This window comes from Portunus trituberculatus, chromosome 31 (assembly GCF_017591435.1).
Source record: "Portunus trituberculatus isolate SZX2019 chromosome 31, ASM1759143v1, whole genome shotgun sequence".
NCBI classification, from domain to species: Eukaryota; Metazoa; Arthropoda; class Malacostraca; order Decapoda; family Portunidae; genus Portunus; species Portunus trituberculatus.
The window spans coordinates 3,072,964-3,099,121 of NC_059285.1; the positions used below are offsets into that span (position 1 = coordinate 3,072,964).

At 42.4% G+C, this 26,158-nt stretch overlaps 1 protein-coding gene across 1 annotated transcript in view; it reads right to left on the minus strand.

Moving 5' to 3' along the window:
• LOC123511685 (ras-GEF domain-containing family member 1B-like) overlaps positions 1-26,158 on the minus strand; it is a 409,983-nt gene that overhangs the window by 76,673 nt on the left and 307,152 nt on the right. The gene's annotated exons all lie outside the window — the stretch shown is intronic.

A 26,158-nucleotide genomic window follows, 5' to 3' on the forward strand; every position in this document is an offset into this window, starting at 1 on the left:
CACCTGCGAGACTTTGGACACCTACCTACGTGCTATACTCTCATAAACAATTCGGTGGCCTTGAAAATTACTACAGTTAAACTTCGCCTCTTTATTTTCTGTATCCATGCAAGCATTTCCTACACACCTGCTAACAATGGGAGAGAAAATCCATAGGAGTGAATTGGTTAGGAAGCTCTGTAGTCTAAGAAAGTAATAGCAAATGATACCAATGATGGAGACAGTCACTTGATGGTGCAATAATAGTGTTAGCTGTGTGGTATTGTTGTTAGTTAGTGTTGTTATAACCTCGCCAGCGTCACCACTCCTCCGCATCCTCCTGGTCTCTCTTGGATGGCTGGCAGTACTGTGACATAAATTACTTTACGAGTGCGTGGGCTAATTGTTAATATAGGCACAGTGAAGGCCACGGTATTAAATTTAAAGTGTCAAGATTATTATTATTATTAACATAATCACTATTATTATTAATGTTGTTATTTTTTTTAACTATTATCGTCTTTTCAAACGTAAAACTGAAACTGGATACTACTACTACTACTAATGCGACTAATACTATTCTCTCTCTCTCTCTCTCTCTCTCTCTCTCTCTCTCTCTCTCTCTCTCTCTCTCAGTAAAGGCACCACAGTTTACTTCAAGAAGGCAACTTTCACACTATCACACCAAAACACTTCATGGGAAAACACACTCAAAACACCGCATGCCTTCCTAACCACCACCACCACCGCCACCACACCACTACCACCACCACCACCACCACCACCACCTGCAGCCTGCGCACCACGACCATCCTGCTTGTCCTGCCTGACTCTCAACACCTCTTTTGTTGCATTTACAGGAATTTACGTGTACTTTTGAGATCAATTGCTGGTGGTTCTATCTGCAAACACACCTGCTGTCTACACACACACGCCCGGTAGCTCAGTGGTTAGAGCGCTGGCTTCACAAGCCAGAGGACCGGGCTTCGATTCCCCGGCCGGGTGGAGATATTTGGGTGTGTCTCCTTTCACGTGCAGCCCCTGTTCACCTAGCAGTGAGTAGGTACGGGATGTAAATCGAGGAGTTGTGACCTTGTTGTCTCGGTGTGTGGTGTGTGCCTGGTCTCAGGCCTATCCGAAGATCGGAAATAATGAGCTCTGAGCTCGTTCCGTAGGGTAACGTCTGGCTGTCTCGTCAGAGACTGCAGCAGATCAAACAGTGAAACAGTGAAACACACACACACACACACACACACAGATAGATACATATAGATCTATATTTATTGACTTCAGTGTAACGTTTTGACATATAAATTTGAAAACAATCAATACAATGCAAAATAAGCAAAAAAATCAAACCGTTATACACACATACATACTCCCCACACACACACACACACACACACACACACACACACACACACACACACACACACACATGTAGTCACTCATCTCGGCTTCTGGAAATATTGAGTTTCGCGCCACTTTTTCTAATTACTTCGGGCTGGCACACTTTGAGCAGCGGAGGGAGGTAAATATTTTAATCACTCTGGCCATACCAATCGCCGGGACTTCATTTGAGTAAGCTCCGGTCTGATCAGCGGCGCGGAGTGACAGGGAAGGCTTACGGCTAGGCGCTTATAACAGGTTTCTATGCGGTCTCCATGATTGACGAGCACGGAATGATGTAGAAGCGACGTGGCTGTTTGTGTTGTTAGTTTTTGTCAACGCTCTTGTTGTTGTGGTTATGAAAAAAATGCTGGGTATTGATTTATTTTTGTTGTTATTGTTATATTTTCGTTGTTGTTATTTGGTGAAGATGGTGATGGTGGTGGTGGTCTTAAAGACAGTGTGGTATTGGTTTCTATTGTTTTTATACTTTAGTTGTTTTTGTTGTTGTTGTTTTTGTTGTTGTTGTCGTTGTTAGTGCTGCTGCTGTTGTTGTTATTTTTGTTGCTGTGATGGTGGTGGTTTTGAAAGTAGTGTGGCATTGGTTTATCTTTGTTATTGTTATAATTCAAGTGTTTGTCGCGGTGGTTTTGCTGATCTAACAATACAAGGCAAGAAAGAAAGAGTGAATGAAATGAGGAGGAAGGGAGAAGGTCTGCGGAAGAGCTTCATGGACAGAGAAGACAAAAAAAAAAAGACAATAAAAAGACACGAAACAACACCAGGGAAGCTTCGATAAGTACCTCTCCTGGAGTATTCCACCGGGCGGCAGGTGACTACTGCCTACTCGCGGTGGTTTGCTGATCTAACAATACAAGGCAAGAAAGAAAGAGTGAATGAAATGAGGAGGAAGGAGAAGGTCTGCGGAAGACAAAAAAAATAAATAAATAAAAAAAAAAAAAAAAAAAAAGACAATAAAAAGACACGAAACAACACCAGGGAAGCTTCGATACACAGGTCAAGCTTCCCTCCAGACCTACACCTGACCTGACCTGACCTCTTGTTGTTGTGGTCTTGAGAATAGCCATGTATAGGTCTATTCTTGTTTTTTTTTTATGTTTTTCTTTGTTATAGCAGTGAGTCTTCGTGGCAGTGATTCCTTTCTTGCTATTAGTTGTTTATTATTGTTGTTATTGTTGCTATTCCTTGTTGTTGTTGTTGATGGGTTATGGTCCAGAAAAGAATAACAATGTGGATTTTGGTGCTTTTATGTTATTTATGTTATGTGATCAAGAACAAATAATAGTGTTTTTATTTCTCTATGTTATTTACTGGTGTTGTTATTGTTTTAGGATCCAAAAATCGAGTTCTTCGTCTCTTTAAAGCTACTCATATTCACTTTCACTATCAACACACGGCTTCTGAAATATGTTCGCTTCTAAGTCATCATTCCCATCATTCTTACTTACTCCTGCCCTTATTAAAATGTTCTCCGTCTCTTTTACTTATTCATTCTTACACGCTGCTCTTCATATCACGGTAGAAGAGAGCAAAAACGTGTTCATCTCCTCCTTTTTACTACTCTGATTTATGGCTGCTGTTATTGCTATAGAACCCATAAAAATACAAGAATGAAATCTGTTCCCTCTCTCTCTCTCTCTCTCTCTCTCTCTCTCTCTCTCTCTCTCTCTCTCTCTCTCTCTCTCTCTTTCCCCATCTCTATTTCTTTTTCTCCTTCAACAACTTCCCATTCTCTCCACCTGCTGCCAGTTTTATACACTATACGAAACACTAACAAAAGATTCGTCACAGTGGCAGCAAACTCGTCCCGGCGGCGATGAGGGGCAGGCAGTGGCAGGAATGAGAGGCGATTACTCTTCTAAGCACCATTTCAGCGTGTGCCTGGTGGTCTATTGGGGTTTGCGCTTTGTACTCATCCACGCCTCGTTCTGTGTCTCTGTGTGTCTTACTGGTGATGGAAGCCAGCGATATGTGGGTGTTAGGATGGGGTTACAAGTGGTGGTGGTGGTTGGTTGGTTAGTTAAGTGTGCAGTGTTGTGTTGAAGAGTGTTATTGTGGTGCCTTGATGGTGGTGTCTCTTTTGCTCGTTGTTGTTGTTGTTGTTGTTGTTGTTGTTGTCGCATTGTTTATGTAATTTCCACTAAGATTTTTTTTTCCAGATTAGAATTATGCTTATATATGGTACTACTACTACTACTACAACTACTACCACTACTACTACTACTACTACTACTACTACTACTACTACTACTACTACTACTATTACTACTACTACTACTACTACTACAATTATCTATACAATCACCACCACCACTACCACAACGTATAACCAAAACACGATTACCACCACCACCACCACCACCACTACCACCACAAGGAATACTAATACCATAACTAAACGATAAATCCACAGTTACCACCACCACCACCACTACTACAGTCACATCTACTACAATTAACTGCGCCATCATTAGCCTTCCCACACACTCCAGGCAGGGTGTAGAGTAGCGCACTGAACCAATACCGGTGAAACATGATCATAATACAAACCCAAGTCGCCACACAACTACGCCCGCCAGCCCCGCTCCCGCCACCCGCTCGCTACCCTCCACTCAGTAAACTCTCCGGTCCCAGCCTGCCGCGTTTCACTATGTTGTCTCTGTCGCTTATTTTTTGAGGGGATAAAAATGAGGAATCCACTTAAATGAGGGGATCGTGTTTTAATTTAGAGTGTTATTATGTGTTCTGTGCGTGTGCGTCTTAGGAGGGAAAAAAACGTATGTGTGAAGGAGTATTATAATATTTTTGAAGTGGTAAAATGTGGACTGTACTTAAATGAAGGGATCGTGTTAACTTTAGAGTGTTATTAAGGGTTCTTGTGTGTGTATGAAGGGTCTTAGGAGGGATAATAACGTATGTGTGGAAGAAAGTAAATGAATAAGTAGAAGAATATTTTTGATGTAATAAAATGAGGACTCCACTTAAATGAAGAGATCGTGTTTACCTTGGAGTGTTATTATGTATTCTGTGTGTGTATGGAGGGTTTCAGGAAGGAAATTAGAAAAAAAGTACGAGGATTACAAGAATAATTTTAAGGTGACAAAATGAAGACTCCACTTAAACGAAAGAGATCATGTTGAATTTGGAGTCCCATCATGGAGTTCTTTGAGAGTAAATGAAGGGAAATGGGAGAAAAAGTAACGTATAAATGGAGAAAAGGAACTGAAGAAACACAGGACGAATATGTTTGAGGTAATTAAATAAGGAATCCACTAAAATAAAAGCCTCGTGTTTAGTTAGCAGCATTATCATTATCTATCTTGTGTTGATATAGACAAACAAAAGAAAAAAATAATAAATGTGGAGAAGAGACAAATGAAGAAACAGCAGAGAAATAATGATACCTTTCTTCTCCTTTTCTCCTCTGTTTAGAAATACCAGGTAACAAGTTTGCTCTCCCCACATTCCTCCCGTGACATTCCAATCTTTCCCTCTTCTCTCCCTCCTCTCCTTCTACACTTTTGTGAGAGAAGAATTACTCAAAGTTAATCATCCTTGTAAGGGGGTCGAGAGCAATAGCGAGAGAGAGAGAGAGAGAGAGAGAGAGAGAGAGAGAGAGAGAGAGAGAGAGAGAGAGAGAGAGAGAGAGAGAGAGAGAGAGAGAGAGAGAGAGAGAGAGAGAGAGAGAGAGATACAAGGCAAACAAGATATTCAATACTTTTGGAGTGGATAGAAGTTGAGTATCTTGAATTAAAGCAAATATCCAGACAGAACAAGTTTAATCTGGGAGGTGGGAAGAAAAGAGAGATAGAGAGAGAGAGAGAGAGAGAGAGAGAGAGAGAGAGAGAGAGAGAGAGAGAGAGAGAGTACAGGGGTGGCGTAGAGGAGGAGAAAAATGAAGTGAAAACAAAACAAGGAGAAACGATAAAAGGAAAAAGAACTAAGAGAGAAATGGGAAGGAGGGAGAAGAGGCAGATGGGAACGAAAGAGGAAGAAAGAAAGAAAGAAAGAGGAAGAAAGAGAAAAGGATAAAGAAAAGAAAAAAGAATAAAAGCGAGGGAATGGAAAGGAGAGGGAGGAAATTACACACTTGGAAAGAGAGAAGAGGCAAAAATGAAGAAGAAAAGGAGAAAATATGAGAAAGATAGAAAAAGATACACAAAAAAGTGACAAGAAGGAAATTATACACTTAGAAAAAGGAAAAGGGAAAAAAGAGAGAGAGAGAGAGAGAGAGAGAGAGAGAGAGAGAGAGAGAGAGAGAGAGAGAGAGAGAGAGAGAGAGAGAGAGAGAGAGAGAGAGAGAGAGAGAGAGAGAGAGAGAGAAAGCAAAGGATGGAGGAAAAATGAAACGGAAAGGAAATGAAGCAGAAAAGGGAGAAAACATGGGAGAGAGAGAGAGAGAGAGAGAGAGAGAGAGAGAGAGAGAGAGAGAGAGAGAGAGAGAGAGAGAGAGAGAGAGAGAGAGAGAGAGAGAGAGAGAGAGAGAGAGAGAGAGAGAGAGAGAGAGAGAGAGAGGAAAAATACTCTAAACACGAAAAGGAATTAGAAGAGATGGAAGGGAAAGCAGCAAAGAGAGAGAGAAAAAAACAAACAAACAAACATAGGATTAAAGCAAATAAAGAAAGAAATATAAGGAAAAGGAGTGAAGGATAGAAACGAAAGGGAGGAAAGTAAGGAGATAGATAATCAGAAACGAAGGAAGGAAGGAAGGAAGGAAGGAAGGAAGGAAGGAAGGAAGGAAAGAAACATTAAGAAGAAACTGAAAATAAGCAAAAGAAACACAAGAAAGCGAAGGAAGGATTGAAAGAAGGAGTGACAGAAAGGATGAAGGGGGGGGGTAAGATAAGTGAAGGATAGAAGGAGAGGGAAGGATGACAGGAGCGGGTGAAGTGAGTGGAACAGATTGCAGTGTCAGAGAGTAGCAGCGCCGTTCTCTCTCTCTCTCTCTCTCTCTCTCTCTCTCTCTCTCTCTCTCTCAATTCTTCGACATAATCCAATAACAAGTCCTTTCTCTTTTCTATGTACAATGTGCGAGAGAGAGAGAGAGAGAGAGAGAGAGAGAGAGAGAGAGAGAGAGAGAGAGAGAGAGAGAGAGAGAGAGAGAGAGAGAGAGAGAGAGAGAGAGAGAGAGAGAGAGAGAGAAAATAAAGCAGTAGATGTCAGAACTAAATTATGTAAATCATGTTCGAGAGAGAGAGAGAGAGAGAGAGAGAGAGAGAGAGAGAGAGAGAGAGAGAGAGAGAGAGAGAGAGAGAGAGAGAGAGAGAGAGAGAGAGAGAGAGAGAGAGAGAGAGAGAGAGAGAGAGAGAGAGAGAGAGAGAGAGAGAGATAAACAATATATATAGGTAACAAATACATAATAATACATAATGTTTTCTGTTATTAAAAAATCCCTGACTTGAAATTAGGAGGAAATAAGGAGAGAGAGAGAGAGAGAGAGAGAGAGAGAGAGAGAGAGAGAGAGAGAGAGAGAGAGAGAGAGAGAGAGAGAGAGAGAGAGAGAGAGAGAGAGAGAGAGAGAGAGTTTAACAAAGAGAAAAGAGGGGATGACATGAAAAAAGATGAAATATGAAAAAGAAGTGGAAAAAAAATATTATTGAATGGAAAAGTTGAAAGTAAAAAATTCTTTGTGAAAAATACAGACAGACAGACAGACTGGAATCAGGGAAAAACTGAGAGGGGGAAAAAAATATGACAAGGGAAGAGGAGGAGGAGGAGGAGGAGCAGGAGGGGGAAGAGGTAAGAAAAAAAAGACAAAAATTCAACCATAAGTTATTAGAGAAAAATATGAGAAAGGAAAAGAATAATGAAAATGAAGAAAATGCTAAAAAAGACGAGGAAATTTTTTTGATACCGTTAGAAATACAAAGAATGAGGATGGAGGGAGGGGAAGAGGGAAACAAGAGGAGAAAATTAGGAATGAAGTTATGAAGAGCAAGAATTTTCCCCTCTACAATCTTTAAGGAAGGAAAAGGGAAAGAAAAAAAACACAAATTGGAAAACGGAAAAAAAGTAAATGAAACTCCCATCCATTATCAAGAAGGAAAACATAAATAGAACCAAAATGATAAGAGAAAAAAAAAAAAATCCTTACAAGATTCTGCTCTCCATTACCAGGAAACATGAACAAAGGAGGGAAAAATAACGTAACTGGAGAAGGGAAAAAAGAAAGGAAAAAATACCATGAAAATTCAGCGATCCATTACCAGGAAGCATGGAAGGAGAAAAGTAAAAAAAAAAAAAAAAAAATGTAACATGAAGACGAAAGAAGAAAAAGTTAAAAAGGACTTGGACAATTCATTCATCCATTATTACAAGATTGGGTGCCATGAGGCGTGACGGGCAGTGATGGACGCCCACACTCCCTGCCACCCGCCCGCTGCAACCCACCCATCCCTTTCCCTTATCCTCCTCCACCACTACGCCATCTGCCCCGCTAACCCCAAGAAGGCTGGGCGGTTCATCACACCAAAAGGCTTAACATTGATTTAAAAGCCCATGTTACCAGAACCGCTTGTTGTGAGGAGGGGTAGGTGTGGTCAGAATCCCGTGAACGTCTCAAGATACAAGATAATACACTATGTTTCTTGTGGCTGGAATGAACACACTCCACCACCCACCTATCTAAAGTTTTTTTCTGTATTTCAGTTCTTTACAATACAAACGGTGTAAGCGAGTTTTGAGATTCTCTACGTGGTCAGAATCTTGCCACACTCACTTCTATTATTTCTTGCCTGTTATGGGTGACGAGGGACGCACACTACCACACATGTATCCAAGGTTTGCTCTGTGATTCGAAATAAAAATGATGTAACTTTCACTTTTAAGATTCTCTACGTGGTCCAAACTTGCCACACTCACTTCTATTGTGGGGAAAAGATAATACATTTCTTGCCTGTTGTAGCTGAAATAAGCACACACTACCACATCCCAATCATGTCAAGTTCCCGCCTCAATCTGCTTACAATGCAAACACTACCATTCCTCTCAGTCCAAGGTTGCATTTTAATCTGAGAAACCCACACTATGACTCCTATCAAATTGAAAGTTCTATTATAATCTATTTAGTTCTTTCAGTACCAGGACATGTTTTCATATTTATTCTGCTTACTTAAGTTGGGGTTGAAATAGTGAAGATTCTGGCCATTAATCTTCTAACCTCCATAGACCCTTCCTAATGCCAATAAAATCGTCTAATCGCACCCAAAACTTCAGGTAAAAATGTGTCCCAGTACTGAAGGAGTTAAAATCCACACAGTAACTCCCATCTATGTCTTTTATTGCATATATAGAACCAACTCTCCCTTCCCCTCAGATCACCACGAGAAGGCTTCAGACTAGTGTGCCTGGAGGCTGCTATGTTTAAAGCAATACAATGCGGGCACAGACAGACACCAGCTGCAGCCCCAGACAGGACAGGACAGCCGGTGATACAGACAGCTGCGCCCCTTTCCTTCTCTACTCTTCCCTCTCCTCCCCTCACCTCCACTGGCTCTCACCACAGCAACGTGTCTTTACTCAAATCTCCACGCAATCTTTTCTATTCTGGTCTGCTGAGCGCGTTTGCCACCTATACACCGTTGTTTTCTATCACCTATCACTGTTCCTCCATTACAAACAAATGTCTCTCCATGCCAACCCTGTCAATCCAGCCCTTAGCCCCTTCAGTACCATGCCACGTTTCCATATTCATTCTGGTAACTATTTAGCGATTTTATACAGCTTCATAAACTTATTTGGGAAATCAAGATAGTAAAGAGTCTGGCCATTAATCTTCTGACCTCCATAGACCCTTCCTGATGCAAATAAAATCGTTAAATCATAACTAAAAATCATGGTAAAAAATGCGTCTCAGTACTGAAGGGGTTAAACATTTCTCCCACTCCACCCAGGTCTTCTCATTCCCCACATCCCCTGTCACTAATTTCAACTTAGTCTTGTTATGTTGCTATGGTTACGTCACTCCCCTCGCTAGCACTGACATACCTTCTGTTAAGTGTATGTGAGTGGCATCAGTATCCCAGCCTTGTAGGAAGAGTGGAGACACCGTAGGCATTCTATTATTTATTATTATACTATAACAACGTCTCCATCTTGGTCTCTCTCTCTCTCTCTCTCTCTCTCTCTCTCTCTCTCTCTCTCTCTCTCTCTCTCTCTCTCTCTCTCTCTCTACATTTTAGAAGTGTATAAATTCTACGACTATAAATGTAGGAGCATAATAGAAATAATAGGTACAAATAAAGGTACTCAAATCTCTCTTAATAGTATCAGACACTCCCTCACAACTATATGGTTAGAAAACGGGATATGCCTTACAATATAGATAACTGAACATAATAAGGGTAACTTGAATATTGTCATGCTACACCCCAAGTTCACATTCTTCCTACGTACCCACAATCCCCATCCTTCATCCCTATCCTACCTCCACACACTATCCTATTTCACCGCTATCCACCCTGCACTCCTGTCATATACTGCTCCTTCAAATTGATCCCTTGCCTTTCTATTTCCCCGCAGTACCCATCCTACATCCCTATCCTCCAACACAGCATCCTATTTCACCACTGTCCACCCTACACCCTTGTCCTATTTCACTCTACCTCTCCCCCCGAAACCCTCTGCCGTCACCCTGCCCTGCGTCATGCCATCAGTGTCTGCGGGATGAGAGGCAACGCACTTCACAATCTCCCTCCGCCAGACTTCAGGGGAAAGAAAGAACTAATAAAGCGTGGGAATGGCGCACTAAACCCTCGTTGTTGTCGGTGAAAGGGGAAAAAAAGAAGAGGAAGACTTAAAGGAGAGAAAAAAGATGATGTATTGAAAAATTGAAAGGGAAAAATGTGAAATTGATAAATATTTTGGAATGATTTAGTAAAGTGTGTGGGGTGCAGAGAGAGAGAGAGAGAGAGAGAGAGAGAGAGAGAGAGAGAGAGAGAGAGAGAGAGAGAGAGAGAGAGAGAGAGAGAGAGAGAGAGAGAGAGAGAGAGAAATACGAAACGATCAGGAACGACATGGAAATTAAATGAAAAAAATCAAAATCAAAAGAACCATTATGATTTTTCTCACTGGAGCCTTCACTGCCACCCAAACCCCGACCAACCCACCCCACACACACACACACACACACACACACACACACACACACACACACACACACACACACACACACACACACACAAAGAGAGCTCCCGGAAGGACTGTACGTCGCGCGAGGAAGAAAACGGAAGAGCCATTACTGGTTATTAATGAAACTGTCAAACTTTGGGAGCCAGAATTAACGAAACTGTGAAGCAATTAAAGTCGACGATGAATGGAAAAAAGGAAAGGCTGAGAGAGAGAGAGAGAGAGAGAGAGAGAGAGAGAGAGAGAGAGAGAGAGAGAGAGAGAGAGAGAGAGAGAGAGAGAGTAGCATCTTTTCCTCGAATTAATCACCATTATAAATATAGTGAAGGTTGTGGTGAAATATTTACGGTTCAGGCACCACGAAATGAAAAACGTGTAATAATGTGAGACTTGAGGTGAAGCTAACAAAGTGGAGGAGAAGTGGAGAGGATGTGGAGTGGGGGTGAATAAAAAGCCTTGACAATTTACCTCAAGTTGTGATCCACGTGACTCTCTCTCTCTCTCTCTCTCTCTCTCTCTCTCTCTCTCTCTCTCTCTCTGAACCGTCGGGAGAGAATGATTTTGAAATATGCGAAATGTATTGTTTTAGGACAGAATTTTAACTCCTTCAGCACCATGACGCGTTTTCATATTCATTCTACTTACTATTTGGTGATTTTATACAGCTTCAGAAACTTACGAAGGGATTAAGATCGTGAATTCTCTGGCCACCAATCATCTGACTTCCATAGACACTTCCTAATGTAAATAAAATCGTCTTATCACACCCAAAAATCAAGGTAAAAATTCGACTCAGTAATGAACGTTTTAATAGAAGATTTATTGTACAGTGTTGGTTTTATTATTGTTAAGGATTGTTAGTGCTTTAAAAGGAGAAGAAAATACAAACTGGGAAAGCAAAACAAGAAAGGAAGACAGAATGTTGTTTGGAAAGAGAAAACACTGACTGGAGGAAAATATGTAAAGTGTAAAATCTCTCTCTCTCTCTCTCTCTCTCTCTCTCTTGCGGCGGCCAATACTACGCAGCCTTCACACGCAACACCTTATCACGCCACAACTATTCTTCACCCTTCCCTCGCCGCGTTACTTCCATTAACACCAAATACAAAATAAATTGAAATAAAAAAAAACAGCACCAAACTCCTCTTTTTGATGACTCTACGTAGGCAAAATTTCAAAAGAATATATATTAAAAACTTTCTCCATCTTCACCTCTCACGCCTCTTTTAATTTCAACAAGGGAACTTTCATAATGTTGTATTTCATTCTTTGATTCTATATTTTAATCTCCTCGTTTGATCCGTTAGTGGATATACAGACTTCAGTGATTCTGTGAGTGTTTTTTTTTTTTTTGTTTCTCTGATACGATTGTAAGGAGTTTTGCATAATCTTACAAACGTGAATCGTAAACCAAGTCCGCTCTTTGGTCTTATCGTTGCAATTGGGATTTTGTCGTTATGTTTTATTAGTTTTTCCATCTATAAGCCTTTTTGTGGTGTTTATTTCATCAAAACGGTATATTTTTTCTTTCTTTCTTTTTTCTCTTGTTTAGGTGATGTGTCTTGTACTAATATGTTACCCGTCTTAGGTGTTCAGTCAGTGTGTCCAAATGTTTTTTTTTTTTTTATACCATGTGGGTTTTTCACTGGAATTTATGGGCTAAAGGGGATACTTTTTGGGGTACCTCCTATCTCAAAGCCCACCCGCTAGGAAACCGTTGCCCCGAGTGAGGAAGCCCAACCTACACTCGGACCGTGGACAGGATTCGAACCCGTGCGCTTGGAGACCCCTCGGACCCCAAAGCACGCATGGTTCCACTGTACCACGGCGGTCCCTTTCATCTATAAGCTCTTTTTTTCCTTCTTTTTGTGACGTTTATTTCACCAAGACACAGTATGACTCTTTTGCTTAAGAGAATGTTAGATTTGTATCAATTCGTTGCCCTGCTTAGGTGTTCCGTCAAAGTGTTTCGTGTTTAAGCCCTTTTTTAATATTTTCCTTACATTTATTCCACCAAGACAAAGTATGATTGTTTTGGTTAATGGAATGTTAAATTTGTATATATATATATATTTTTCTTATGGAATAGAGGACGCTGGCCAAGGGCAACAAGAAACAAAAAGAAAAGACCCACTAGATTGCCAGTTCCCTAAACGATTAAGAGAGCTAAAAATCTGAGACAAATGTCTTGAAATCTCTCTCTAAAAAGAAAAGATGTACGTTCCCCAAACTCCAAGAGGTTTGTCTATAAATGTCAAAAGTCTATATGCTGTTAATCTTTCTTTCTTATATTCTAATGCGCATCCTCAAACCACCGTCAACGTTAACTTTCCTAGCTTATATTCAATCTATCTCCATAAATGACAGCCAACGTTAATTAGTCTTCCTTAAATACTGTCAACCTTCATTTTTCTCTCTTATATTCACGTGCCAGCCAAAGTTACCGCCACCTCTAAGGTCCGCTGCCCACGCGTCGCACTGAGCGCTGATGTGTTAATAGAAAATTGTCAGAAATGAAAAGCGTATTTCCTGAAACACCCAACAGGAAGTAATTGTTTCCCTTTCGGCTCGCCAGTGTTGGTCTCTCATCCTTACTGGACAAACCCAAATTATCTTCTTCCTCCATCCGAAACACCGGGAAAAAATATAACCAATGAGCGTCACTGCCTCAAAAGTTCGCCTCGCTTCATCAAAGTAAAGACAGAAAAAGAAAAATTAATGAATGTCACTCCCTCCAAAGCTATTTATTATTCACCGACGACGACGACGACAAAAAAGAAAAAAAAGAAAAAAGAAAAAACAATCACTGAACGTCATAGCCTCGAAAGCCTTGTTCACTCCCCACACCTCAAGGAATAATAAGAGAAAACAAACTGGATATCATTATCCTACAACCCCACTTCCCTTTATTCTATATCGCCATAAAAGACAGAAAACACCATTGTAGGTCATACCACAACTAAGAAAGAATAACAAAAACGTACATCACTACCCTACAACCTCGCTTCCTTTCCTCCCACTACCAGAAAACACAGAAAACACCATTGTAAGTCACACCACAGCCCAGAAAAAAAAAATAGAACAAAAATGGACTTCACTACCCTCTAAAGCCTCTTTCCCTCCTCCGACTACCAGAAAAAGAAAGAAACCACATTGTAGGTCACACCACAGCCCAGTTCCTTTCCTGCCCTCCTCCTTCACCACCGCCCACCGCCTCGACAAGCTGGGGACACTTTTCTCCCAGTATCGGGCACGGGGCGGGCTTCTCTCCAGGTTACAAAGGGAACTCGGCGGCTCGACCCGAGGGAGTTTTGTGCGTGCGGCAACCAAGACTTGTGTATGCTCCCGAGGGTGGCGCGGCGTGAATGAGGACAGACTTGTGTGGCGGAGTAGGATGCAGTGTGCGGCGTTGACACTGAGGACTCCTGAAGGTCATGGTGCACAACAAGGTCAGTATTCAGAAACATTTTGCTCTCTCATTACGATTATTTTCAAAGGCCATAGAGATAATTTGTGGGGGTTTCTAGAGTGTTTCTTGTGCTGATAATGTAGAAATGTTGTCAATCTGCCTCAAGAACCATAACACACCTAGAATAAAAAAAAAACTCGTGTAAATTCAAATAAAGCTTTATGAAAGAATGGAGGTGAAGCGCGGAAGTGTTTGAGGTTACGAGGCCGGGAGTGTTATTTCTACATGACAGAGAAAAGAGAGTAGTGCTTCATGTTTGAATAATGAGAGAAAAGGAAAAATAAAAGAAAAAAAACAGGGAAATGTAAAACAATGAGAATACGTCAGGGAGTGCCGTTTGAAAAGCAGAACAAAGAAAAATGTGAATAGATTTTAGATGAAAGAAAAGAAAAAGGGAAGAGAAAGAAATAAACTAGAAAAGTGAAGACTGTGACCATTAATCTTCTGGCCTCCATAAACCCTTGCTAATAAATAAATGATCTAATCGTACACAAACCTCAAGGTAAAAATGTCCCAGTATGGAGGGGATGAAAATAGTGAAGGCTAGCTATTAATCTTCTGACCTCCATAGACCCTTGCTAATGTCAATAAAATGGTCTAATCGTACACAAATCTCAAGGTAAAAATATGTCCCAGTATTGAAGGGATGAAAATAATGAAGACTAACCATTAATCTTCTGACCTCCATAAACCCTTGCTAATGTCAATAAAATGGTCTAATCGTACACAAATCTCAAGTTAAAAATATGTCCCAGTATCGAAAAGATTAATTATTCGATTTATTTAACTATCCATGGCTTTTGTAATCTGCAGCAGGAGTAATGCAACACACACAAAGCTTCAATGCACTCATGCTTTACAGGGAAGGAGATTATCTTGTTATTTTAGCGTGATTGTGTTTCAGGATCTATAAGGATGATGGGGATTTTTAAAGGAGTCGTAGGGTGATAGTGGTGGGTTTTAGGGTGCCTTAGGATGATGGTGATGTGTTTTTTGGGTGTTATAGGGTTATGGTGATGATTTTGTGGTGTTTTAGGGTGATGGGAACTTTTTAAGAGATTTGTTTTCAGGGTTTCAGTGTGGTAATGATGGTTTTAAGGAGATTTCTAGGGTGATAGTGGTGATTTTAGGGTGTATTATGGTGATGGTGATGTTTTTAAGGGTGTTATAAGGTGATAATGTGGTTTTAGGGAACATTAAGGTGATGGGTATGTTTTTTTAGGGTGGTATAGGGTGATAGTGGTGATTTTAGGGTGCATTAAGGTGATGGTGATGTTTTAAGGGTGTTATAGAGTGAATGAGGTGTTTTCAGGGTGCTTTAGGGTGATACATAACTTCCATCACATTCTCTGTCTCTCTCTCTCTCTCTTCCCAGTACTCGTAGTCCACAAGTACACAAAATGCGTTCTCTCCACGTCCCCCGGCACACACACTACAATACAATGCAGCTCCTTCTTTCAAATCAAACACAAACACATCAAAGGAAAACATCTAAATATTAATGTTACCGTAGGGACTGATAACACACACACACACACACACACACACACACACACACACACACACACACACACACACACACACAGACAAATATATCCTAAGGGCCTGATAACAACCTCCGCCAAAATATAACAATGAAAATTCTTATATTGTTGAGATAAAATAATAATAGTATAATATAAATATGTGTGTGTGTGTGTGTGTGTGTGTGTGTGTGTCAATAGAAAATGGTCGAGGGAATGAAATGCCGCGTGAAATCAAAGTGGGATGAATGCGATATTGTATTGTGATCGTGAGGGAAGGACGGAAATATTACGCTGAGCTGTGAAGAGTTATGGGATACTTACGTGAATTAATAATGTGTGTGTGTGTGTGTGTGTGTGTGTGTGTGTGTGTGTGTGTGTGTGTGTGTGTGTGTGTGTGTGTGTGTGTGTGTGTGTGTGTGTGTGTGTGTGTGTGTGTGTGTGTGTGTGTGTGATCAAAGTTAATACTCTACCAGCAGAAAATTGAAACCGTCCTGTGCTCACCAGTAATATCAGTTTTCAAGTCTAGTGAGCGTGATCCTGAGAGCGTGAAGATTAATGCTACGGCTTCACACGCATCCAAACCATTTCTATTTTTCCTTTTCTCGAGTGTATAAAATATTGGTCGAGGTCACTTATTTCATTCACACTCCCAGAAAAAATGGTTTAGTAAGAAAGAGTTCCATTTAGAATAGCCAATTTAGTTCCAGAAGTGTCTTGAGAGAGAGAGAGAGAGAGAGAGAGAGAGAGAGAGAGAGAGAGAGAGAGAGAGAGAGAGAGAGAGAGAGAGAGAGAGAGAGAGAGAGAGAGAGAGAGAGAACAGGAGACACAACACTATTTAGAATTTAGATAATGAACGTCCTAGGCGCTACAATAAGACACAGCACAAGACGGGGATATGCAATGCTGTTTAGAGAGTGAAAACACGTGAACATACTGGACGGAGAAGAGAAAGAGAGAGAAAAAAAACAAAAACAAAACCAGGAGATGAAGAAGTATTTAAAGGATGAACAAGTAACGAGGACATTCTAAACTGGGACACAACACAAGACCGGGAGATGCAATGCTGTTTACAGTGAAAATACTAAACGAAGGAGAGAGAGAGAGAGAGAGAGAGAGAGAGAGAGAGAGAGAGAGAGAGAGAGAGAGAGAAAGAAAAGGGGACAAAGCATTATTTAGAATTTAGACAATGAATATACTGGGCAACGAGGACACTCTAAACTGGGGCACAACACAAGACCTAGAGATGCAGTCAGGTCAGGTAAGGTGGTCAGGTGTTTAGAGAGAGAATGACCTCAGATTGACCTTGTTTACTGATGGTCAGGATTATTCAGACGAGGCAAGTTGAGCTCCGCGTCGCTAAAAAGTAACATGTTAGGTCGTGACCCGCTCGTAAAACAGACTTTCTGCTAATCTTACCTGCTCCATCTCACCTGCTCTGGACCCCCCTCCTCCTTCCTAACCATCACCCCCACCACCACCAACTCCCCTAGCCTACCCCCCACCTAACACTTTACGCTGAGTCGGATTAAGAAGGCTTCAATGTGTGTGTGTGTGTGTGTGTGTGTGTGTGTGTGTGTGTGTGTGTGTGTGTGTGTGTGTGTGTGTGTGTGTGTGTGTAAGTAAAGCAACATCAAAAAAATAACAAAAACACAAAACGATCACAAAAATATGTACCAGAAACGATGAAAAAAAAAAATGATCGCAGAAAAGAATTAACCCATGAAAGAGAGAAAAAAGTGAAAAAAAAAAAAATAAATAAATAAAAATCTTGAAGTCTTGTCAGCGCCGCCAGGGAAACATAATCTTGTTAATATTTTTCTTTCCTCTCCAAAGTGTCATAATAGGGAGACGAAATTCCCGTTTTCTTTGTATTACCCCGACAATGTTCCAGTTTCTTTAAAAAGGATCGAATCTTTTTTACCTTTTTCTTTTCCATTCCTCGTTTTCTATGTAGAGTGTTTTCTTTATTGGTTTATAGAGAATGGAAGATAAAATACAATAAATGGGTGACTTAAGAGAATACATCAAGGGTCTTAATAGTGAAAGTAAAATAGAAAATGATGATACAATGATCTTTTAGGGAAATTATGATGATGATAATAATAAGAAGTAAATATTTTCTTTATTAGTTTATAGAAAATGGTGGATGAAATCAAACAAACGGGTGACTTAAAAGGAATACATCGAAGGTACTAAGAGAGAAGGTAAAGCAGAAAATTATAATGATGATAATGATAAAAAAAATAACAAATGTGTTTTCTTTATTGGTTTATAGAAAATGGTGGAAGGAATACAGTAAATGGGTGACTTGAGAGAACACATCAAAGGTTCTAAGAGTGAAAGTAAAGCAGTAAATGATAATAATATGACCTCTAAGGGAAAGGATGATGGTGATTATGACAAAGAAAAAAAAAATGACTGACTTTACAAACAATATATTGATAGTGAGAAAATAAATAATATGATCAGTCAGAGAAATGATGAAGATAGCAATGATAAAAAAGAAGTAATGTGTAAGTGAAGAAAATGATAAAAATATAACCTCCCAGAGAAGTGATGGTGGTGATAATGACAAGAAATAACAAATGGAATGACTTTACAAACAATATATCAATAGTGAGAGAATAAATGATAATATGATCACACAAAGATAAGTAAATAAATCAATAATCCAAGACACTAACTAAATAAACTAGACGTGGATAATTGACAAACTAAGAAAAAATGTACCTTAACTTGCTGTAATGGGAAAGAAAATGGAAATACACACAAAAATAAATAAATAAGTAGATATGGAAACGCAAGTAAAAGTGAAAAAGATAGGAATAAAACAAGAAAAGGCAGAGGAAAGTAGAAATAAACAGGAGGGGAGAGAGAGAGAGAGAGAGAGAGAGAGGGAGAGAGGGAGAGAGGGCGAGGGGAGTAAATAAATAAGGAAATATGACATTGATAAAAACAAGTAATGTGTAAATAAAAAAACAATGAAAAGTATAATAATGACGAGAACAAGAAAAGAAAGCAGCAATAAACACGAAAACGACCAAAACAAACATAACAAACACAAAACAAAGATGAAAACAATAAAAAAAAAATCACAAAAAAAAGTAACAAAGAAAACAACAAAAACAAGAAAAAGGGAGGGAAACTCAAACAAAACACAACAAAGCCACGAAAAACAAAAACAGAAAAATAGAAAAACAAAAACAACACCAAAAGCAAATGAAACCAAAGAAAACGGATGAAAGGGAACACCAAATCAAAACAAAGTAATGCCTTCACCAATTAACAGGCGGGGCAAGCTTCTATTGGCTGACGCAGCGGACCAATCAGGCGGCGGGAAGTCTTGTTACCAATCAGATTATTGTTCCTTTGAAAAGCATTGTTGAAAAGACGATTATGACGATGGTGGTAAATGAGTGGGTCGACTCGGGGGGCTGGGGGGCAGGGAGGGGGGCAGGAGAGGGAGGAAGGAGAGGGACAGAGGGAGGGAACGAATGAAGGAGAAAGAGAACAGAAGGTGGTAATACAGGAAGTGAATGAGGGAAAGGAAGGGAAGGAAGGAAGGAGGGAGGGAATGAATGAAGGAGAAAGAGAACAGGAAGTGAATGAGGGAAAAGAAGGAAGGGAAGGAGTGATAAAAATAAAGGAAACGAGAGATGAAGAAGGAAAAGGCGAAGAAAAAATGTGGAGGGAATGAAGGAGAGATGTACGATTAGAAGAAGAAGAAGGAGAAGAAGGAGAGAATGAAGAAAGAAAAAAGGTGGTAATACAGGAAATGAATAAGGATGAAAAAAGGAAGGGAAGGAGGGAATAAAGGGGAGGAAGACAGAGATGGAGAGCGAGAGGGGAAGGAAAAATGGAGAAGGAAGGAAGGAGACAGAAAGGTGGAAGATTGGAGAGGAGAGGAGGAATAGAGTGGAAAAAGGTAGAAAAGGAGGAAATAAAAGGGAGAAGAAAAGGGAAAAAGAAAATGTGGAGGAAAGGAAGGAGAGGTGAAGGGATGGAAGATTGGAGGGAGAAAAGGGAGAAAGAAAGAGCAGAGAGAGAGAGAGAGAGAGAGAGAGAGAGAGAGAGAGAGAGAGAGAGAGAGAGAGAGAGAGAGAGAGAGAGAGAGAGAGAGCAAGGCATTGTATGAAGCCTAAAGAACACACACACACACACACACACACACACACACACACACACACACACACACACACACACACACACACACACACACACACACACAGATGCAAAAGAAATAAAAATGTGAACAATAAAATGATACGTTTGCAGTTGTGAGTATTTTCGTGACTATGAAGGCAGGAGGAGGAGGAGGAGGAGGAGGAGGAGGAGGAGGAGGAGGAGGAGGAGGAGGAGGAGATGGAAAAAAGGACACTTCATAAAAAAACACAATACAAACAGAAGAAAGAAATCACAACGCATTTAGGAAGAAAAAAAATAAAAGAAGAGGAGGAGAAAGAAGAGAAGAAGAAGAAGAAGAAGAAGAAGAAGAAGAAGAAGAAGAAGAAGAAGAAGAAGAAGAAAAAAGAAGAAAAGAGAGGAAGCAAGGAAGATAAAAGAAAAAAACACAAACACACACAAAGCAAAATCAAAAGAGAGAGAGAGAGAGAGAGAGAGAGAGAGAGAGAGAGAGAGAGAGAGAGAGAGAGAGAGAGAGAGAGAGAGAGAGAGAGAGAGAGAGAGAGAGAGAGAGAGAGAGAGTATTTCACGAGTAATAACAAGAACAAGAATACAAAAAGGCTAATTGAATAAAAGGCTCCAATGTCTGGTAATGAATGTTAAGTGTCGCTGAGTTGAAGAGTCATTTGACAGACAGACAGACAGACAGACAGACAGACAGTGACACGGAAAGGTTCGAGGCAGAGTGGCACTGCTTGATTTGATTGTAACGGAATGAAAGATGTGCGAGAGTGTTGCGGAAAATGTGTGTGTGTGTGTGTGTGTGTGTGTGTGTGTGTGTGTGTGTGTGTGTGTGTGTGTGTGTGTGTGTGTGTGTGTGTGTGTGTGTGTAGAGTTGGTGTTTTACCTTTTGATCTTATGATGGTATTCTTATTCAGTATGGAACTATTACTACTAGTATTACTATTTCTACTACTTCTACTACTACCACCACCATTACTATTACTATTACCACCACCACTACTATTACTACTACCACCACCACCACCACCACTACTACTACTACTACCACTACTACTGCTACTACTACTACTATTACTATTACCACCACTACTACTACCACCACCACCACCACCACCACCACTACTACTACTACTACTACTACTACAACTACTACTACTAATAACAATAATAAAAAATGAAAAAAAAACCCAGGAAAACAAGACGAACAAGAGTGAGAGAAATAACAAGCTACTTATCCACAACAACAACAACAACAACAACAACAACAACAACAACAACAACAACAAGTTCTCTATCAATCTGTCCAACATCCTGCAGTCATTCCCTTAAAGCCGGAGAGCCGAGACAATGCGGCACACCTCGCCTCATCACTAGTACTAACACCAAGAAGAAGAAGAAGAAGAAGAAGAAGAAGAAGAGGAAAGAAAAAGAAAAGGAAAAAGACGATGATGGTGAAGAAGAAGAATAATAATAATAAGAAGAAGAAAAACAACAACAACAACAAGTGAAGAACAAGAATCAGCCTTAGCAATCAGTAATAAATACCAACAAACAACACTAATATAAAAAAAAACAGCAAAAAAATAAAACAAATTAAACACACAAATAAATAAACAACAAATTCCCTCACAAGAAACTCAAACCACCTCAAGAAAAAACAAAACAAAAAACAAACAAACAAAAATCACCAAATATCAACAAACACACACTAACAGAGAAAACAAAATAAATAAAAAACAGAAAAATGGCTAAAAAAAAAAAAACACAAAACGACTGAAAAACGAGGGAAAACAACCACAAACACAACCCAAAAACAATTCCCACAAGAAAGCGTGGTATTGGAGGACAGCCGCGCCTTCTCCACGTCCCCAGCGCCACCAGGAACCAGGCAGTCGTGGCGAGGAAGGCGTGGCGGGAAGGGGTTAGCGGGGAGGGTGATAGGTGATGTGGGGTGAGGTAGGCATGGCAGGGGAGGGGGTAGCAGGGAGGGTGATAAGTGATGTGGGGCGAGGGAGGCATGGCGGGGGAGGAGGTAGCGGGGAGGGTGATAGGTCGGGTGGGGGTGAGCGGCTCTAATGAAGGAGCATCGTTGTCTTATCGCTGGGATACACATGCTGGTGGTTCTGATAACGCCAATTAGAATCCGAAGGCGCCTAAGAGAGAGAGAGAGAGAGAGAGAGAGAGAGAGAGAGAGAGAGAGAGAGAGAGAGAGAGAGAGAGAGAGAGAGAGAGAGAGAGAGAGAGAGAGAGAGAGAGAGAGAGAGAGAGAGAGAGAGAGAGAGAGAGAGAGAGAGAGAGAGAGCCACACTCACCCACCAGCACTTGGTCGCCACATCTGCTCAGCTTACCTGCAAGAGAGACAAACGCTAATTAACAAGAAATCGAGTTTATCGACAGGGAAAAATTATTCTAACAATGGCTGTGTGTGTGTGTGTGTGTGTGTGTGTGTGTGTGTGTGTGTGTGTGTGTGTGTGTGTGTGTGTGTGTGTGTGTGTGTGTGTGTGTGTGTGTGTGTGTGTGTGTGTGTGTGTAAATATGTCTGTAATTATCGGATGTTTTCAGTCGGAACAATACATGGTACCAATATCTCTCTCTCTCTCTCTCTCTCTCTCTCTCTCTCTCTCCAGCACGCACTTCCGGCCTCCACCAGGTGTTCATCTATGTCGTGCTAAGTGACAATACAATGTTTATGCTCCTTTTTCCTGCGGCGATGCGTCTATCCAATTAATGTCCAATGAACCACTTGTCCCGCGGTGTGCAGGATTCCACACACACACACACACACACACACACACACACACACACACACACACACACACACACACACACACACACACACATGCAATACTACAGCGTTTTATTCGTCACTAAGTGTTCCCGTTGCGCTACACTGCATTAATAGCCAAGCACTGTGTATTTTCTGCTTGTTGTTGTCCAGTCCATTATCTCATCAGTTACTCCGGCATGTTGTGGGTGTGGAAGAGAGGGAGGGACATACGCACGCAGGGCACAGGGCCACGGGTTGACTGACCTGCACGCGTTGAAAGGCCCCCCCACACAGCAGCAGCCGGGTCACGCGGGGACACACAACTCTTTCAGCATTACGTACAGCGACTATTGTGGGGAGAGACTGGCGATGTTTATGGTATCCTCAGTCTCTCTCTCTCTCTCTCTCTCACTTGCTTACGCGCCTCCTGACATGAGGCCAGGTTAGAGGCAGTATCAGGCGCTGGTTGGGACGCTGGGGCAGGGTTGCGTCATGATGTACAGGAAGTTAAATAAAACACCATAAAAAAAAAGCTCTACACTGGAAGAATAAGTGTGGGTGGTACGGCTCCCACACACAGAGGGCGCCTCGGAGGGGCGCGGCAAGAACATTGGCCATGCGCCTCATGGTGGCTCTTATTAATGGTGCGTCTCGCCGGATCCGCAGCCTGGCCGACCCGGCGATAAATCTTCCAGGGGACGTCAAAACTTGACTGGGACTCTCCAGGCGGGGCGGCGACGGGCACATGTTGGCAGCGGCGGCCTGACAACCCTGCAGCGGGAGGCACCGCCGGCATCCCTTAGCCTGGCGGCGTTTCAATCACAGGCAGCGTCTTCCTGCACTCTGCTGATTACAAGGTGCCGTAACACCGGCGCCAGGCGAGGCGGTGTAAGGCGTTGTCATCTGAAAGACTCATCTAACTGAAAAGTGAAACAACGATGACTCCGTTAGACTGTTGGCGTTCCTAGAGAGCGAACACTTACCCCGCTATGCAATAAATACTCACCACCAATAACACCACGCAACGACCAGCTTTGAGAGGCGAGTGAGAAGCTACACAACAAAGCAACAATATCTGTGCTGCGTGGCGGAGGCTGGGCCGAACTGGTGAGGCGCAGACTGCGACTCAAACTTTTTAATACAATATGTGCAGTGGTGCCTCGTGACGAGAAGCCGCGCTGTCTGCCTCAGGGATCGTTCTGAACTGCAATAAATCCTGAGTCAGAGTTTCCCGGCCAGCACACACTGGTGTGACGCGAGGACGACGCTGCCCGGCGCGACCTCCCACTCCAGGCCAATGTGGCGGTGAGCGATGCTATTTCTAAGAGAGAAATGGAGGTCCCACACGCTGAGAGAAGCCACATCAGGATTGGAGCAAAGAAAATTTCCTTGTCATGTCCTCAAAGATTAATGCTTCTTACTTGTTCTGTCTGGCACAAATAAATCCATCGCCTTTAACTCAGAGAGAGAAGCCGCATTTAGACTGGATCAACACGATTTTTTGTTCTCTTTCGTATCACAGTTGCAAAATTGGTGCCTGCCATTTGTTCTACCTGGGCAACACAAATGTATTATCTTTAACACAGTGAAGCAAGCAACATTTACACTAAGCTGACAGGAACTTATTCATCCTCTCGCATCACACTTGTAATAAAAATGCTTGTATCACCTGCTTTGTCTGGGATAAATAAACACACCGTCATTTATATTTCGTACACGTAGAATTATGGATCATACTGCCACAGTCCGCTGGTTTGTCTGAGAGCGGCCAGACAGGTCACCGCGGTCACTTCAGCCATAACGCCAACACCTGTGCTCGCTCATTATTCACCGCCTCCTCATCTGAACACAGCTGCGGACATGATGGTTTCGCTGCTCTGATTGTCGACTGCCCAGGAATGTTCGTGTCCGGCCGGCAACTCTATAACAGATACAGGAGGTATACAGGAAGAACATATTACAGCGGTGCAGGAGAAACAACGGCGAGGACAACGAGACTTCAGTGCCCGGGTGTGGCTTGGGGCAGGAAGGCAGTGAAGGAACCGTGCAGGGCTGCCTCACTGCTGCTACGGTGACACAACACGATACTTGCAGGGTGTCATGTGTGGATGTGGCCAGGACGGTGATCTTAATAATGCAGACATTCCTCCTGTGACATGCCTGACTCTCTCTCTCTCTCTCTCTCTCTGTGTGTGTGTGTGTGTGTGTGTGTGTGTGTGTGTGTGTGTGTGTGTGTGTGTGTGTGTGTGTGTGTGTGTGTGTGTCAGACACCCTCAATTCAGGCACTACAATGTATCACCCTTGTCGTGTTGATGGTGATGCTTCGGTGAACACCTCATATGAGCAAGTGGTGGTGGTGGTGGTGGTGGTGGTGGTGCAGGCTGTGATAGTCTTGGCATTCCCGCGGCTTTTCTGTAAACTTATGTGGTATTTTAATTTTCTATTAATAAGCATCAACAAAAATATGCTCACCGCTAGGCAGCGTGGGAGAGTGCCAGGTGAGCAGCAACACACCTGGACACCACCCATCACCTCTCCCCTCGCCCTCCCACCTTTCAAAGGGCGGCGGTGTGGAGGCAGTGAGGCGTGCAGCGAGTGACCTGGAGACAAGAGACACATGCCGCCTGACACATGCACGCCTCTACCTCCGCGTCCCTTCCAGCCTCAGGGGGCGGTGACCCAACACTAGCAATCACACTTTTTACTCCTTGAGGTGACAAAATACCTGCTCTCTCTCTCTCTCTCTCTCTCTCTCTCTCTCTCTCTGATGCACTCACCTTGAAAAAGGGCACTTGGAGCCTTGAGGCGTAAAAGTACATAGCCATAGCGGCAGGTGGCGGAAGGCGGGGGTGGCAGGGGGTGGCTATTGGCCGGCAGGGGGAAGGCTGGCGGTCGTGGGGTGGTGATGGTGGTGGTGGTGGTGGTGGTGAACAGCGGCAGCGTGACGGCGTCGAGGGAGGGCCCCATCCTGCTCCCTAAGAGGCTGGGTCATAGTAGTACTGCGAGGCTATGGCCCTGCTGCGTCCCCTGCTGTGTCGCCTGCTGTCGCTGCTAGTGTTCCTGATGCTGATGCCGCTATCTGCCGCCTGCTCGCTGCCATCCTACCGGAGGTGAGTGAGCCGCGGCACTCCCCCCTGCCGCCCCTCTGCTGTCTGGCGGCCACGGCACGGGGCAGGCAAAGGAGGGCGGGACAGAGGTCTTTGTACCAAGCAGACGAAGTAGTAGTAGGTGTAGGAGTAGTAGTGATTGTAATAAAAGTAGTAGTGGAAATGTAGAAATGGTAATAGTAATTCCGTCTAATTCTGGACCAGACCTTTTCCTTCCACTGGACCTTTCCAGTGGACCTTTTTACGCACTTTTTGTTGCCCATAGCCATTGATGACCCTCTTACATAACCAGTAGTAGTAATAGTAGTAGTAGTAGTAGTAGTAGAAACAGAAAAGGATATTATTGTTACTGGTAGTCACGGGAGGGAGAGAAAGAGAGAAATAGACTCTTCTTGCAATATGATCTTTTCACTCCTTCACCGCCTCCCGCTGCAGTGTGTTGCCGCGCCGCCTCCGCCTCTCTGCAGGACTTTTGAGTGAGTGCCTTTCAGGAAATTTAATCTCACAAATCGGAGTCAGCATTTTACACGCCGCGCCGCTCACCTGGTCATTAGCGGCCTGCTCACCTGCCTGCCTGCCCTGCCTGCTCCTGCGCCTCCTACCTCCCCTGCTTCCCTGCCTGCTTCAC